The sequence below is a fragment of the Eretmochelys imbricata genome, chromosome 6 (assembly GCF_965152235.1).
Source record: "Eretmochelys imbricata isolate rEreImb1 chromosome 6, rEreImb1.hap1, whole genome shotgun sequence".
In the NCBI taxonomy this organism is placed as follows: Eukaryota; Metazoa; Chordata; order Testudines; family Cheloniidae; genus Eretmochelys; species Eretmochelys imbricata.
In genome coordinates, this window is record NC_135577.1 from 48,023,891 (window position 1) to 48,037,909 (window position 14,019).

Genomic DNA, 14,019 nt, shown 5'->3' on the forward strand with positions numbered 1-14,019 from the left:
ACAGTGTGAACACTCACAGCTAAACATGCAGAGCACATCTACATTGACTGGAGCAGAGAGGCTGGGCTAAGAAACATGCTCCAGGATGACTGATCAGAGCAATTCCCACCGTGCTGAGAATTACCTGAGCAGAACGTCAGACTATTTGTGAATTTCAGAATCTCTGGGTCTTTCTGTAGTTGTCCATCGATTTTGCCCCTGGCAAAGATTTTACACTTCTCCAGATCCAAAAGCTGACTCCTCCAGGATCACAGTGCCCTCTTACATTGTACTAGGACATTAGCTCAATAATGTCTCAAAGAAGAGAGTCATTGAAATACCAACAGCATTTCCTGACACAATGCCTTCTGAATACCTAGATCTTCTCTGGTCGTCTCCCATCCAAGTACGAGCTCCGGACCTTATTTAGCCCGTCAAATCTTATAGGATCACATCAGAAGGAGATACAGTTGTGGAAATTCTGCTTCACAGATCAAGCAATGATTGTACATTTGAGATCCACATTTCGGATACAATATAAAAATATTGTCCATAATGCAAAGGCATATGGAATAAGACTTAGTGAGCTGGATTCTTATAGTTTTGATGTAAATCAACCATTAAAATGTGGTAAGAAAGGTATGAACTACAGTAAAGAAACGAAAATATCCTGAAATGCAACAAGTATTCAGATTCCACAGTGATAAAAACTTAGATGGATAGAATAGCCAGCATAGTGGGAAAAGCTCTGAGCATTATCATCCCACGTTGGTGTTTCTGCTTATGCTTAAATAGGACAACCTATATGCACATGTGTGGCAAATGGCATGAACTCACTGACAAGGCCATCGCAAAAGATGGATGGACATTCCATACACTCACATAACTCAAACCTACCTGTAAGTGGCATAATAGAATGCAACCTCTTCTTTCCCTGTCACCCCGTTTTTCCTCTCCTGCCTTTATGCAGTATTGCAATGACAGCACAGGGGGCATGGATCAACATTCATGTCGCACTGCCCGTCAGTACCTGGGCTAGGGAAGCTAATAATCCAACCAATGGACCAAATTTGGTGATGAATCCTGGTCACATGCCACCTGAGTTAGTTGCACATATGTTGAGAAGAATGACAGCATTATACAAAAGTTCTCCAATCTCTTCAGGTCTGCCCATTGCTATACGCCTCAACCAGGATTCAGCATAGGAAACTGCAGAGAGACAGTGCAGAACTCCTGTGTGCCAAGAACTGAAGTAACTGCCAATCACTGAAGCTCTCCTTCATTATTTATAATGGACCATAAAAGTGCTTTATAAAATAATTAAGGTACAGCTCCTGCCCCAAACTGCATACAGTCAAACACAGCTTTTTCACATTTGGAACATACAATGCTGATGAAAGGCAGCTGAACACACAGACACAGGGATAATGTATGCACGCTTGCACTGTACTCCCACAGTAAAAAGAGGGCAGAGACTAAATTTGGCCTTGCTAAAACATTAGAATTTGCCAACATATGTTCTGAATAAAATCAAACTTGGAAATAAAAGTAGTTAATTTGATCACTGGGAGCAGGACTGTCCCCAAAGAAGCCAATCACTGAAGAAAGAATGACTTACCATGGCACAATTTAAAAGAACAAACACACACACAAACACACAATCAATCAATAGAATCCATTTTACTACTTAATTACACAGACACACTGTGCTGAAGATGTCAGTATCAGCTCAGTAAGCAGCTGGTTTTCTGGTGGAACTGCAACATTTTAAGTAGCATCAATAAGTCTTAGGCTTGTTTCAAAGAAATTGCAAATGTAAAGGATCTTACTCTTTAACTCAGAGAAGTACTTCCATGGAAGCCAGTGACACTTTGCACATGAGTAAGAACTACATGCATGAAAAAAAGACTGCAGATCAAACCTTAAAATGTCAAAGAGCAGACTGCACTCACAATGGCGTGACAACAGCCCCAAAAGCTATTGTTACACAGTGCCTACAGTGAGAGCACTCACTCTTGTAAAAGCAGGTTCCTACTTTTGCACAAAAAGCAACCTGACAGTGCAAGAATATTACAAAGCCCCTAACATAGCTTCCTGAGAGGGATGAAAGGTCTGTAACTCTAATGGGAAAGATACTGATTTCTAAACCGAGTTACTTATAATGAAATAATTTAACAACAATTTAACAACAACTTCATGGTAACAGTTAGTCAATAAATATATTTGTAACTGGCTGAGGCATAGATGAAAAAAATATACTAACAATCTGTCAATTCTTGAATATTAAATTCCCTGTTATTTTATGAAAATATACCTAAACAATAAAATCCTGATTTAATTTATTGTTCTGCACTTAAAATGGAATACAGAGTGAAGTGAGAAAGAAACAAAGTTCTAAGATTTACTGCATAATTCATCGCATATTCTGCTTCCAATGTTGCTCCCAGTGTAAAAACTGACTCCGTTTAAACAAAGTTCTTACACAGAGTTCGTGCTTTTGAAAGTATAGAAAACTTCCTACCTTGTAATACTCCTAGGCCAAAGCATTTCTCCACTTTGCTGCCCATGACGAGTTCCAGAGAAAGGGCTTAGATTGATTTTACACGTTGATACCTTCATCAGGCTACCATTAAAAACTCTGCTAAAGAAACCAGCTTTCAATTTAAATATATGAAGAGATATTTTAAGAAGCTGAGCAAGGTTGTTTTTCAGCAGAGCACTCAACAGTTAGCAGCTCTTAAAGACACTAAAAGTAAGGGCTAGTTAGAAGGTGATCATCAAACTTCCCTGGAAAGAAATCTGATCCCTCAACTAAATTAACCTCTGAAGTGCTGAAGGAGTGAGAGGTCAAGACTTTCTGCTGGTACTAGGTCATCTGTGAAAAGTTGTAATGTGGTGGCAGTGAAGGGGCCAGTTTATGCAGACCTTTAGATCAGATATCATAAGGTACAGAGTAAAAGCCCAAGTCAGAATACCTGTAACTTTGTATTTTCTACTAGCTAGGCAGCATAGTTTGATCACAACTGCAACCCCTTAATCTGAAAAACACATTTCCTAATCTATTTTGATTTAAATAATGTTGAAAAATTAGACTAACGTTTTTCCTTTTTAACATTTTCACAGAAGACTCTGATAACACTGTAGGATCAAGACAACGCCTATTCGTGCGTGTAACTCAATACAGAGAGGACAAGAAAGACAATAATAGTAACACAAAGTTACACAGAACAGCTAAGGGCTTGATCCAAAGCCCAGTGAAGTAAGTGAAAAGACTCCCTTTGGCTGCATTGAGTGTTGGTTAGATCAGACCATAAGTGTACAATTTGGAGGCTTTCCAGTTTTTGTTGCTGTTTGAAATAACTCACATGGACATGATATGTTAATAAATGCTATCTGTTCTGGATCTACGCAACACAGCAAGTTATGAGGAATGATTAACTTGGTAATTTTTCTAAGGGTAATCAATGCCTGTATAATTAATGTGGTTCAGGACATACAATAAATAAAGTCCATTACGGTACAGCATATTTTCCAAGGAGTTCAAGCTCTCACCAGGAAAGAACATCACACTTGTGAAGTGTGTTCAGTTTTTGGGGAGAGAACTTCCCTTGAAAAATGGGGAGCCTGGGAGGAACTATTGGTGGGGCTGGTAGAACTGCCTATTATTAAGGTTGCCTGACACTTCACATTATAAGTTTCTGTTTTCAGTTGCTTATAAACTCTGCCAAACTTTTAACTGTTTGAGCTGAAATTTTCTATGTTGTATTTCTGCCTCAGATTGAACTTTTTGGGAAATTTCAGCAAAATGATGTAGTCATTTCAGAAAACAAGGCTGGGAAAAATACATTGTTTTGCCCATGTTAAAAAATTCTTGATACTGTGATGGAGGTGGACTGTGGCTGGGACTTGGAGGGATGAGACTGGAAATGTTTGGGCAAGGAGACTGGGACTGGATTAGTAGGGAGATTGGGGAGCTGGGGTAAAGGCAAGCTAGGACTGGTTGGGTGAGGACACTGGGATTGGTAACTGATGGGGAGTGGAGCCTGGAAGTGGTTGGGCCAGGAGATTGGGGCTGGAGCCGGAGAGGGAAACACGGAACAGACTGGGAGTAAGAATCAGTGGGCAGGGACAGGGAAATGGGGGCAGTGAGGAGGGAAAGAGATCTGACAAGGAGCTGGTGGGTAGGGGGAGAACTGAGATCTGCTAGGCAAAAAGACTGGGACTATGAGCCAAGGAAGACTGAGATGGGATGGGGAGACTGGGAGTCATAGAGGGAAGAGAGAGATTGGATGAGAAACCAGGAGGGGGGAACTTGAACTGACTGAACAAGTAGACTTGAGCTGGGGGCAACTAAGTCTGAAAAAATATTATGTGATTGAGCAATTAAATACTGAATCATAATACATAAAGGGGTGAATCAAGGTTGAACCCATAATGATGTTCTTTTAACATAGTTTTTTGTGTTGTATAAAAATGACATTTCCTGTAGTTTACACTGTTACTGCCCACCATCAAGCTCACTGACTCTCAGCTTTATAGGAACAGACACACTCATTCATTTTTGCAAGACAACTTATTCATCAGGCTAAAAACTAGTGTTAGATTTCTAATCTATCTAGGTTAGATCTCAAATATTCAGGTTACTGATGAGAGAGTGTGTTGTGGAAGCAAGATGGGCAGACTTTCACATGAAGGGGTCAGGGAGAGGCAATACTGGCTGTATCCTTAGTTTCATCTCTAGAAAAACACCAATCATTCATCTAAAAGCCAAAGAGAACAGAAGGAAAGAACAGAAGTCAGAAGAAGTCTACCATAGTGGAGTATTAACCCTTTAGAGACTAGATATTCTACAGCATATAAATATATATCTTTTTTGCATTATGACACCTTTTTGGTTGAAAGGTTTAAAATGCAAATGTTCAAAAGGTTCTAAAATACAGGCTCTAGGAGATAAATTCTCCTGCCAAAACCTCCAAATAAGTGAGTCAAAGCCCAAACTTCCCTTTCTATTCTGGAGCCTATATTTTAGTGGGTACCATGTTACTATAGTAACACAGAAGACTGGTTATTTAGAGGATGGCGGATGTGACAATTTGCTATTTAGAACAAATACAAATAATCAAAGAAACTCGGAAAAGCATCATTTAACATAAACGTTTGTGTTTTAGCAAGAAAAGAGAGGCTGTTAATGTAATTTCTTTCTGCAGCTAGACCATTATCTGTATTAAACTAGATTAGTGATGAATAAAAGATAGGAGCACCACTCTTATGCTTTTTAATGTGTCTCCAACTTGGAGCATAGTCACCCACTCTTTCACTGCATATTTGTATAATGACAAGGCTAGAAGCCTCATTAGCTTGTTGAGTGTTACGTGGGAGAGATATTAATGTAGTTGCAGCACGTAGTACTTTAAACAAAATATGCATTATCCAGAACCCATAAAAAGAGAGAAGACAATGATGTGCTATTCATACCCTGCTCCTGCCTCTGTTGATGCCGGTGGTAGCAGTCCTTGATGAACAATTTGTGTGTCATCTATTAGTTTGATCATACAAAAGTTATTATGCTGGATAACCAATCTGAAATAGCTCATTTTTCTTTTATAAGCTATAATACAATAACATTAATTTCTAGTTACCTGCCTACATAGGAAAGCCCTATGGGATTTTATAGAAAATTAGAGCATTTCTTTAGGTTTTCAGATCCATCCCATACAATTTTGTATTAAATTTTATCCCTGCTACAGCATTTTACACGATAGCTTAAAAAAAACCCTATCTGTCTATTAAATTCAATGGGCCCGATTCTCCACCCACAACACCAGTTTTACACTGACATGTCATCACTGGAGCCCCTCTGTCATAGAACTGTTATAACAGAGTACAGAAAGAGTCCTTAAACACTTTTAAAGTAATTCCTATTGAATTTATATAAAGCACTTTGAAATTCTTTAAGACTTTTCTTTTTAATCAGAGTAGTAAAGGAAGGATTAGATTCCATTTTATTTTGAAAACCTATGTACCAGGACTGAATCAAACATGATTTTTCTAATAGTGATCAAAGCACTTAAAATGGGGATTTAGAATGGAAGTCCTGACACAACCTTTATCAGAGTGTTACAACTATATAATACGCTATGATGTATTCTTAGTGTAATTACCACGGGAACAACAACGATGTCAGTCTGCTATTCAATACCCACACCGCATTTTAAAAAGTCTATGCTCAGGGGAAATAATGGAGTTCTGCATGACATAGTGTTGTTCCTTTCAGTGTCAAATCAAATCTGAAACTACAGCCAAGCAAATAAAAAGAACAACAATATGGCATCCGATCTGCTAATTCTCTAAATCCAAATTAAAGCAAGATCATAGTTTTAAGGAATGATGCCATTCACCATACCCAAAGCTGCAGCCTCAGTCTTTATTTCCTTAATAATTCCTATTTTGTAACCATGAAGTGAGAGGGATTTTGCAGCATACGCCCATGGTACTGAAGATGCACAGAGGGACATTTCAGGACTGGTTTTACACTTAGTAATAATCATAGTTTAAAGTGTCAGGAAGTTTAGGAGATTAGTGTGTTATGAAAGCAGTTTATGAAGGTGTTTTTGTTAGAACTTTCAAATAGCAATCTGGTGAGATAAGCTACGAGCAGCTTTACATTAAGCTCTGTTACAGCAGTTAAAGTTCGAGAGAGAAGTAAAGAGACCCCAGATATTAATTTACCTAAAGAGCAGCTGCTTAGAAAACACTGCAATGTGTCATACATACCTAGGGTAATAAAATCACAGAACGATAAAAGAGCAACCAGTTTCGGGGCACATTTTCTTCTTTATGCATGTGTGTAACTTCCATTAACATTAATTGGAGTTATGTCCATGCATTGAAAGGAGATAAAACAGTATGTGACTTAATACATGCGTATAAAAAGTAAATCTTTGTTTTACGTCTCTTTTGAAAAGTGCCAGATTCTAAGACTACAATTATATGATCACATTCTATTCAAGTGAGGTTAAAAATGCATAAGCCTATCCCATTTCAAACCCTGCCTTAGAGAGCAATGTAACACTTGAAAATTGATTTTTATTTTGTTATACCACTTCCCTCTACATTTTTCTCCAATTATTCAAGTTGTACCACTTAGAGTAGGGTTTGAGGATTACAGTGGAAGTAAAAAGCATGGCAGGATCCCACAATGCATTTAAAAGAGACTGCAAAGACACCCTTGTTATGGATTGTTACTGTATGCCATTTAGTGTGTGCAGTGTAGTTTTAGCTGTGTCAGTTCCAGGATAGTAGAGAGACAAGGTGGGTGAGGTAATCTCTTTTGTTGGACCCACTCTGTTGGTGAGAGAGGCAAGTTTTCGAGCCACATCGAGCTCATCTTCAGGGCTGGGAAAGATACTCCAAGGATCACAGCATCCTCTTTTTTGTCCTAGGACAAAAGTTTGTCTCACCAACAAAAGTCGGTTCAATGAAAGATATTACCTCACCTACCTCGTGTCTCTAATTTAGTGTCTGCAGTATTTCATCTCAGAAGAGCTGCATTTCAGAATTTGGTAGAGTGATCTCTTTTAATAATCCACATATCAATTTGTTAATTTTTTAAAAGGATGTTAAGCATCAGAGGGGTAGCCGTGTTAGGCTGGACCTGTAAAAGCAGCAAAGGCATCTGACGAAGTGGGTATTCACCCATGAAAGCTTATGCTCCAATACATCTGTTAGTCTATAAGGTGCCACAGGACTCTTTGCTGCTTTTAAAAGGATGTTGACACCCCTTCGGATGAGAGATGTTTTAAATATTTACAACACACAAAATATTCTGAGGAGACTTGCATGTACTCCTATTGCTCTTCTGTACTTTCCCTCTGTTAATCTAGTAGAATTTAGAACAAAAATCAATTTTTAAAAGTAAAGTAAAAATTATTATTAATAATTTTTCAGTGCTGTCACTGTGCTCGTATTTATTATATGAGAAAAATAAATGTAGCAAGGTTTCTGTACCTATTACGACGATTGTTGATCAGATTAAAAATGGTACAGTATTTCTGCACTTATCAATAGGAAATAAACTATCCATTTAACTAATGAAATAAGCATATTTTAAATTTACTCTTTCCTATCCTCATTTACTATTTTAGAATGTGTGAAACAGAAGCAAATTTCAAACCAGAAACTGAAATGGTAAATAAGACTGCCTGATCCTCTGCTCTTCACTGAAGTAAAGCAGGAGTCAAATCAGTGGAATCACACCACCATAAAGTTGGTGTAAGTGACAGGAGAATCAGACCAGATATTTCTAATGAAATCTGAGGTGAAGCAGAACCAGCGTGGTTCCACTGTACAAGAATGGGGGAGAAGATATAGAGAGCACATTTGCTGTGGTCTTGCAGTGGTTGCCATGAGAGCTTCTTGCATGTGTTCAGGTAAAGGAGCTTGGGAGCCAGGTGGGGTACATCTAAGCAATAACGATCCTCTGTTTCTTTCACACACCACTGGATGGAAGGGGCACTAGAGCCACAGAACCTATTCACGGTACAGGTTATAGATTGGGGGCAGGATTCTTCCTGCTTTGGCCCTGTAGAGTTCTCTGGCAACCAATCCATTGATTTAGGCTGCATACTGGCTTGCTATGAGGATTTAATATAATTAAAGATTAACAAAATAATGTAGGGGCTCTGTTCTGAATATTGTAAACTTTACACTTGCAGAAAATAAAAAAGAGTCACTGATACGTTGTAGTACGCTGATGCACATATGACATGTAGGAACTGGCCAGGCATGTCTTTAGGGAAAGATTTCAAATGTAGCAAGAAAGGTACAAAGCCTCCAGCAATGTGATCTATTTCACAATATGTCATGTAAGAACCACTCAAACTCTAAATCCCTTAGTCCTATTTTATCAGATTTCTTGGAGATGCTTCCACTAAAGCAGCAAACATATACCATTGTCAATGGTGCTATCCAATGCTTTCAAGCAAGAAGCGGAGTATGTTCTCTTAAAGGCACAATGAAGATCTATTGTAAATTCTCAAAGACAGGATTTTTGGTGTGTAAGAGCCCTGAATGTTGGGATTTCTATAGCAAAGGAGTCCTGTAGTGAAACCCTGGTCCTGTTTTAAGTCAACAGCAAAACTCCCATTGACTTCAAGGGACCAGGATTTCAGACAGACAAATCATGTATGTTTGGAATAAGATCAGGTGCTTTGACAATGCCTTAGGGGGATACTGTAAGAGACATTCAGTCTCTAAATCCTGGGAATTTCCTTTTACTAATCAAACTGTTTGTTCAAGACAACAAATAACTCCAGCAATAGGACATATATACCTGATGGAGAAGAAAAGCCTGCTTGTGCGGAGTATGTGGGAGAAATTGGTTAACGTCACTTTATCTTTACTTAAAGGTTGACCCTGCAATGCTGCCGAAGTTGGTGTCACTTAAGTGCTGGGTACACATTCACTGATGCACTTTTCAAATGAACAAGGGTGGCAGAATCTGGTCTCATGTGTAAATGGTTACTTTCTGTACGGAATGAGGAAAGGGGAAGGCAGGAAAGGTCTTATCCAAACTAAAGCAGTTGAGCAAACATGTAATTTTCACTTATTCCTGTAGTTTAACTTAAGTAAACCCCAGGTGACCACTGAATCCAATGATACTGCTTACACAAATCAAGGGAATAAGATTTGTCCGAAAGTCTTAAACATTATCAAATGTCAAGCACCTTGAGGCAGGGACCTTGTCTGCTTATATATACACAGCTAGACACTTTGTGTGTGTGTGTGTGTGTGCGCGTGCATGCAGGTGTATAAAGTGTCTTGCATGTATATGGCATATAAATAAAAATAATATTAAATGTCACTTAAATAAAACAATAAATAATAAGAAGAAGAATTGTGAAAGACAAATGGTCACTTAGGAAATAGAGTCTACATAAAAAGGCCAAAAATTTTAATAATCCCCTCAAATGTAAACAATCGATCCAAGAAAGGAGAAAAAGAATTAAATCGGTATAGAATCATAGAATATTAGGTTTGGAAGAGACCTCAGGAGGTCATCTAGTCCAATCCGGACCAACACCTGCTAAATCATCCTAGCCAGGGCTTTGTCAAGCCGGGCCTTAAAAACCTCTAAGGATGGAGTTTCCACCACCTCCCTAGGTAACCCATTCCAGTGCTTCACCACCCTCCTAGTGAAATAGTGTTTCTCAATATCCAACCTAGACCTCCCCAACTGTAACTTGAGACCATTGCTTCTTGTTCTGTCAACTGCCACCACTGAGAACAGCCTCGCTCCATCCTCTGAGGAACCCCCTTTCAGGTAGTTGAAGGCTGCTATTAAATCTCCCCCTCACTCTTCTCTTCTGTATACTAAATAACCCCAGTTCACTCAGCCTCTCCTTGTAAGTCATGTGCTCCAGTCCCCTAATCATTTTCATTGCCCTCTGCTGGACTCTCTCCAATTTGTCCACATCCCTTCTGTAGTGGGGGGACCAAAACTGGGCGCAATACTCCAGGTGTGGCCTCACCAGTGCCGAACAGAGGGGAATAATCACTTCCCTCAATCTGCTGGCAATGCTCCTACTAATATAGCTCAATATGCTGTTGGCCTTCTTGGCAACAAGGGCACACTGCTGACTCATATCCAGCTTCTCATCCACTGTAATCCACGGGTCCTTTTCTGCAGAACTGTTGCTTAGCCAGTCGGTCCCCAGCCTATAGCGGTGCATGGGATTCTTCCTTTCTAAGTGCAGGACTCTGCACTTGTCCTTGTTGAACCTAATCAGGATTTCTTTTGGCCCAATCCTCCAATTTGTCTAGGTCACTTTGGACCCTATCCCTACCTCCAGCGTATCTACCTCTCCCCCCAGCTTAGTGTCATCTGCAAACTTGCTGAGGGTGCAATTAATCCCATCAGCCAGATCATTAATAAAGATGTTGAACAAAACTGGCCCCAGGACCGACCCCTGGGGCACTCTGCTTGATACTGGCTGCCAGCTAGACATGGAGCCATTGATCACTTACCCATTGAGCCCGACAATCTATCCACCTTTCTATCCACCTTATAGTCCATTCATCCAATCCATACTTTAACTTGCTGGCAAGAATTCTGTGGGAGACCATACCAAAAGCTTTGCTAAAGTCAAGATATATCACATCCACCACTTTCCCCATACAGTGCCAGTTATCTCATCATAGAAGGTAATCAGGTTGGTCAGGCATGACTTGCCCTTGGTGAATCCATGTTGACTGTTCCTGATCACCCTCCTCTCCTCCCAGTGCTTCAAAATGGATTCCTTGAGGACCTGCTCCATAATATTGTCAGGGACTGAAGTGAGGCTGATCCTTCTGTAGTTCCTCGGGTTCTCTTTCTTCCCTTTTTAAAATATGGGCACTATATTTGCTCATATCATTCACCTTGTTTTTTTAGTACAGTTTTCTACTTTCCTTCTTCCAAATCATACAAGTTAATTTGTCTTTCCAAAAGATACGCTCTTTTTTTTTTACCAGTATCTCATAGCTGTAAAGAATATATCATTGTGAATGATAGATTTCAATTTAAGTTTCCTTGACTAAAGAGAAACATTCTATTCTTCTGGTTTAAACTGCTGAACAGAACATTATTTTATTTCTCTAATGCTATGAGATATCCTTGTCTTCAGCAGCTTTTAAGATTTTAGCTTGATTCCCGAAATACAAAAGGGTTATAAAAACAGTGAAATTTGAAGTGTTATTCTCTTATCAGGAGTCTGAAGAAAGGATTTGGGATGGATATGGTAGCTTATCTGTATATATGATTTATAAGCTTGTTTTCAGTTTCCGGGACTAGTAATATAATTTCTGTATCAGTAAATGACAGAAGCAAAATATACAAATAAGGTTATAAAAATCCAGAAGTCTAGTAGTAATGCTCTGCATTGCCAGGGAGGGGAAGATAAATTTGAATCCTAGTCTCTTGCTGCATAAACAGTTAGGAGCTGCAGGACAATGTCAAGAGGATACATTCAGCCAATCTGACATACCTAACCGCTAGGGAATACTTAGGTGCTGAAGCTGTCAATAAATAGCACTATCTGAGTCAGTGCTACATCAGTGCTGCTTGAAGCGTGCTGTGCTCTTGAATATGCCATCTTTCACATGAGATACAAAAGGCCTTAACCATTGGTGGTCATTAAAAACGTCATGGCACTTTTCGTATGAGCAGAGGTGCTAACTATGTCCTGATTAAATCCTAGCTCAGATACTGTCATAATTACAATCTGCCCACTTAAATTCCACCTGCCTTTTCAATCAGACCCTTCTCTGTTTTTCGTACTTGGGTAGCATTCTTGTTAACAAGCTAATGCATTGCACCACAGAGGTAACCTCAATTAATAAAGTATAAGTATTAAATCAAGCTAACATCAAATAAGACTGATGTTGAATGTTTTGGATTTTAACTGTTTAGCAAAGGGCTCTATATCCCAGTGGAAATCCTCCTTCTCAGGCAGTCTAGACACCGCAAAACAAAAGATTTTTTTCCCAAAAATGTATTATGGTGAAAGGACACACACACAAACTTTCATCCTTTAACACAATTGATCTCCATATACAAATCCACAACCACATACATTTCAAAAACTCATCTGTGTTCTGTAAACAAAACAAAATAATCCATTTTACCTGCACAGGAGATGAATGAGCTGGAGTGTGCATCTGAGCCAAAAGCAGGTTTCTTCTTCAGATTATCTTGTAAAATCTTTTCATCAAGAATTTTCGCATCCTTTCCCTTGTGGATTGTTTCTCTCTCTCTCTCTCTCACTGTTACCTGCCTATCAAATCTACTCTCTTTCCATTTCCAAGTTCTTGAGCAGAATATTAATGAAACTAAGTCAAGATTTCAGATTCCTTTCTTTTCTCACCCATACCATTTTCACTCATGTCTCGGCAAGAACAGCCTGGAGTTTCCTTTCAATCTACAATTTTCCACAATAAAAAGAATTTATTCAAAATCTGATATGTATTATCTGCCTACAAACACTGACTTTAACTGGTGAACGCATTTAAACAAAAGCCTTTTCTAATTCTGCATTGTAATGTCTGACCTTTAGTAACGAACATGGACTCGACGTTCCTGTCCTTTTTGAGTTATAAACTCTTAATGAATCAATAAGAGAACTCTAAGCTCTCCAAATAAAGCTTAGAATTTAAAATAATATTTGAAAAGTGTGACTGATCAGACATATGCCATAAGTGAAGCTCCTTTATTATCCCATAAACATCTGGTGTAAATCGGCACTTCCACATATGAACTCCTGACTGTTACAAAGAGAACTAGTCTGTAATAATGCTCCCAGTCAAGGCCTTCAGATCATTTGAGGATATTAATGGCCCTTTCTCATCATAGTACTGCAGTGAAACTGTTTAGGTAGCTAACATATCAGCTTCAAGGAGTTTGACTGGAAGAAACCTCAGCCTGTAGAAGTGTAATGATCAAAAGGCTAACATTTTCAACTTTTATGGTCAGTAAGATGAAAACGTATGTTCCAGCACTTACTCATGACTATCCACGTAGGGGGCAAACTCACTCCCCTTCTCTGCAGGTGCAGACGGCCTCCAGGGGCAGAACTGGCTGTGTTTCATTCTGCAAAGGATGATTGGGTGATTTTGCACTGATGTTGTACACTTCCTTTGCAGCATGGCACTTAGTTCTGTGGTAACTGCCTGTACAGCAGCACATGAGCTGGGTTCAAAGATCCACAGATATGTGAATCTTGCCAACTTCCCTCCCTTCACAGACAATAATAATTCACTAGGATCTGTGGGGTGTACTGCAGCCTATGGATGCAATTGTGACCACCACTTCTTGGCCTAGGGGTAAGGCGTGAAGACACCTTCCCACAGACTGTGCAATGCAGCGGAGGCCTGGGCAAATCCTGTTCACTCCTTTCACTCATGGGTGAAGACTACCACAGATACAGTGGACCAGTGCCATTCCACTGCAGAAGGAAGCAGGATTTGGGGAGCTAAGAATCAGCAACAGGAACTGCAAAGTCTAAT

At 39.3% G+C, this 14,019-nt stretch overlaps 1 protein-coding gene across 2 annotated transcripts in view; it reads right to left on the reverse strand.

The window, feature by feature from the left end:
- Positions 1-14,019, reverse strand: part of NAV2 (neuron navigator 2) — a 344,782-nt gene that overhangs the window by 73,260 nt on the left and 257,503 nt on the right. The gene's annotated exons all lie outside the window — the stretch shown is intronic.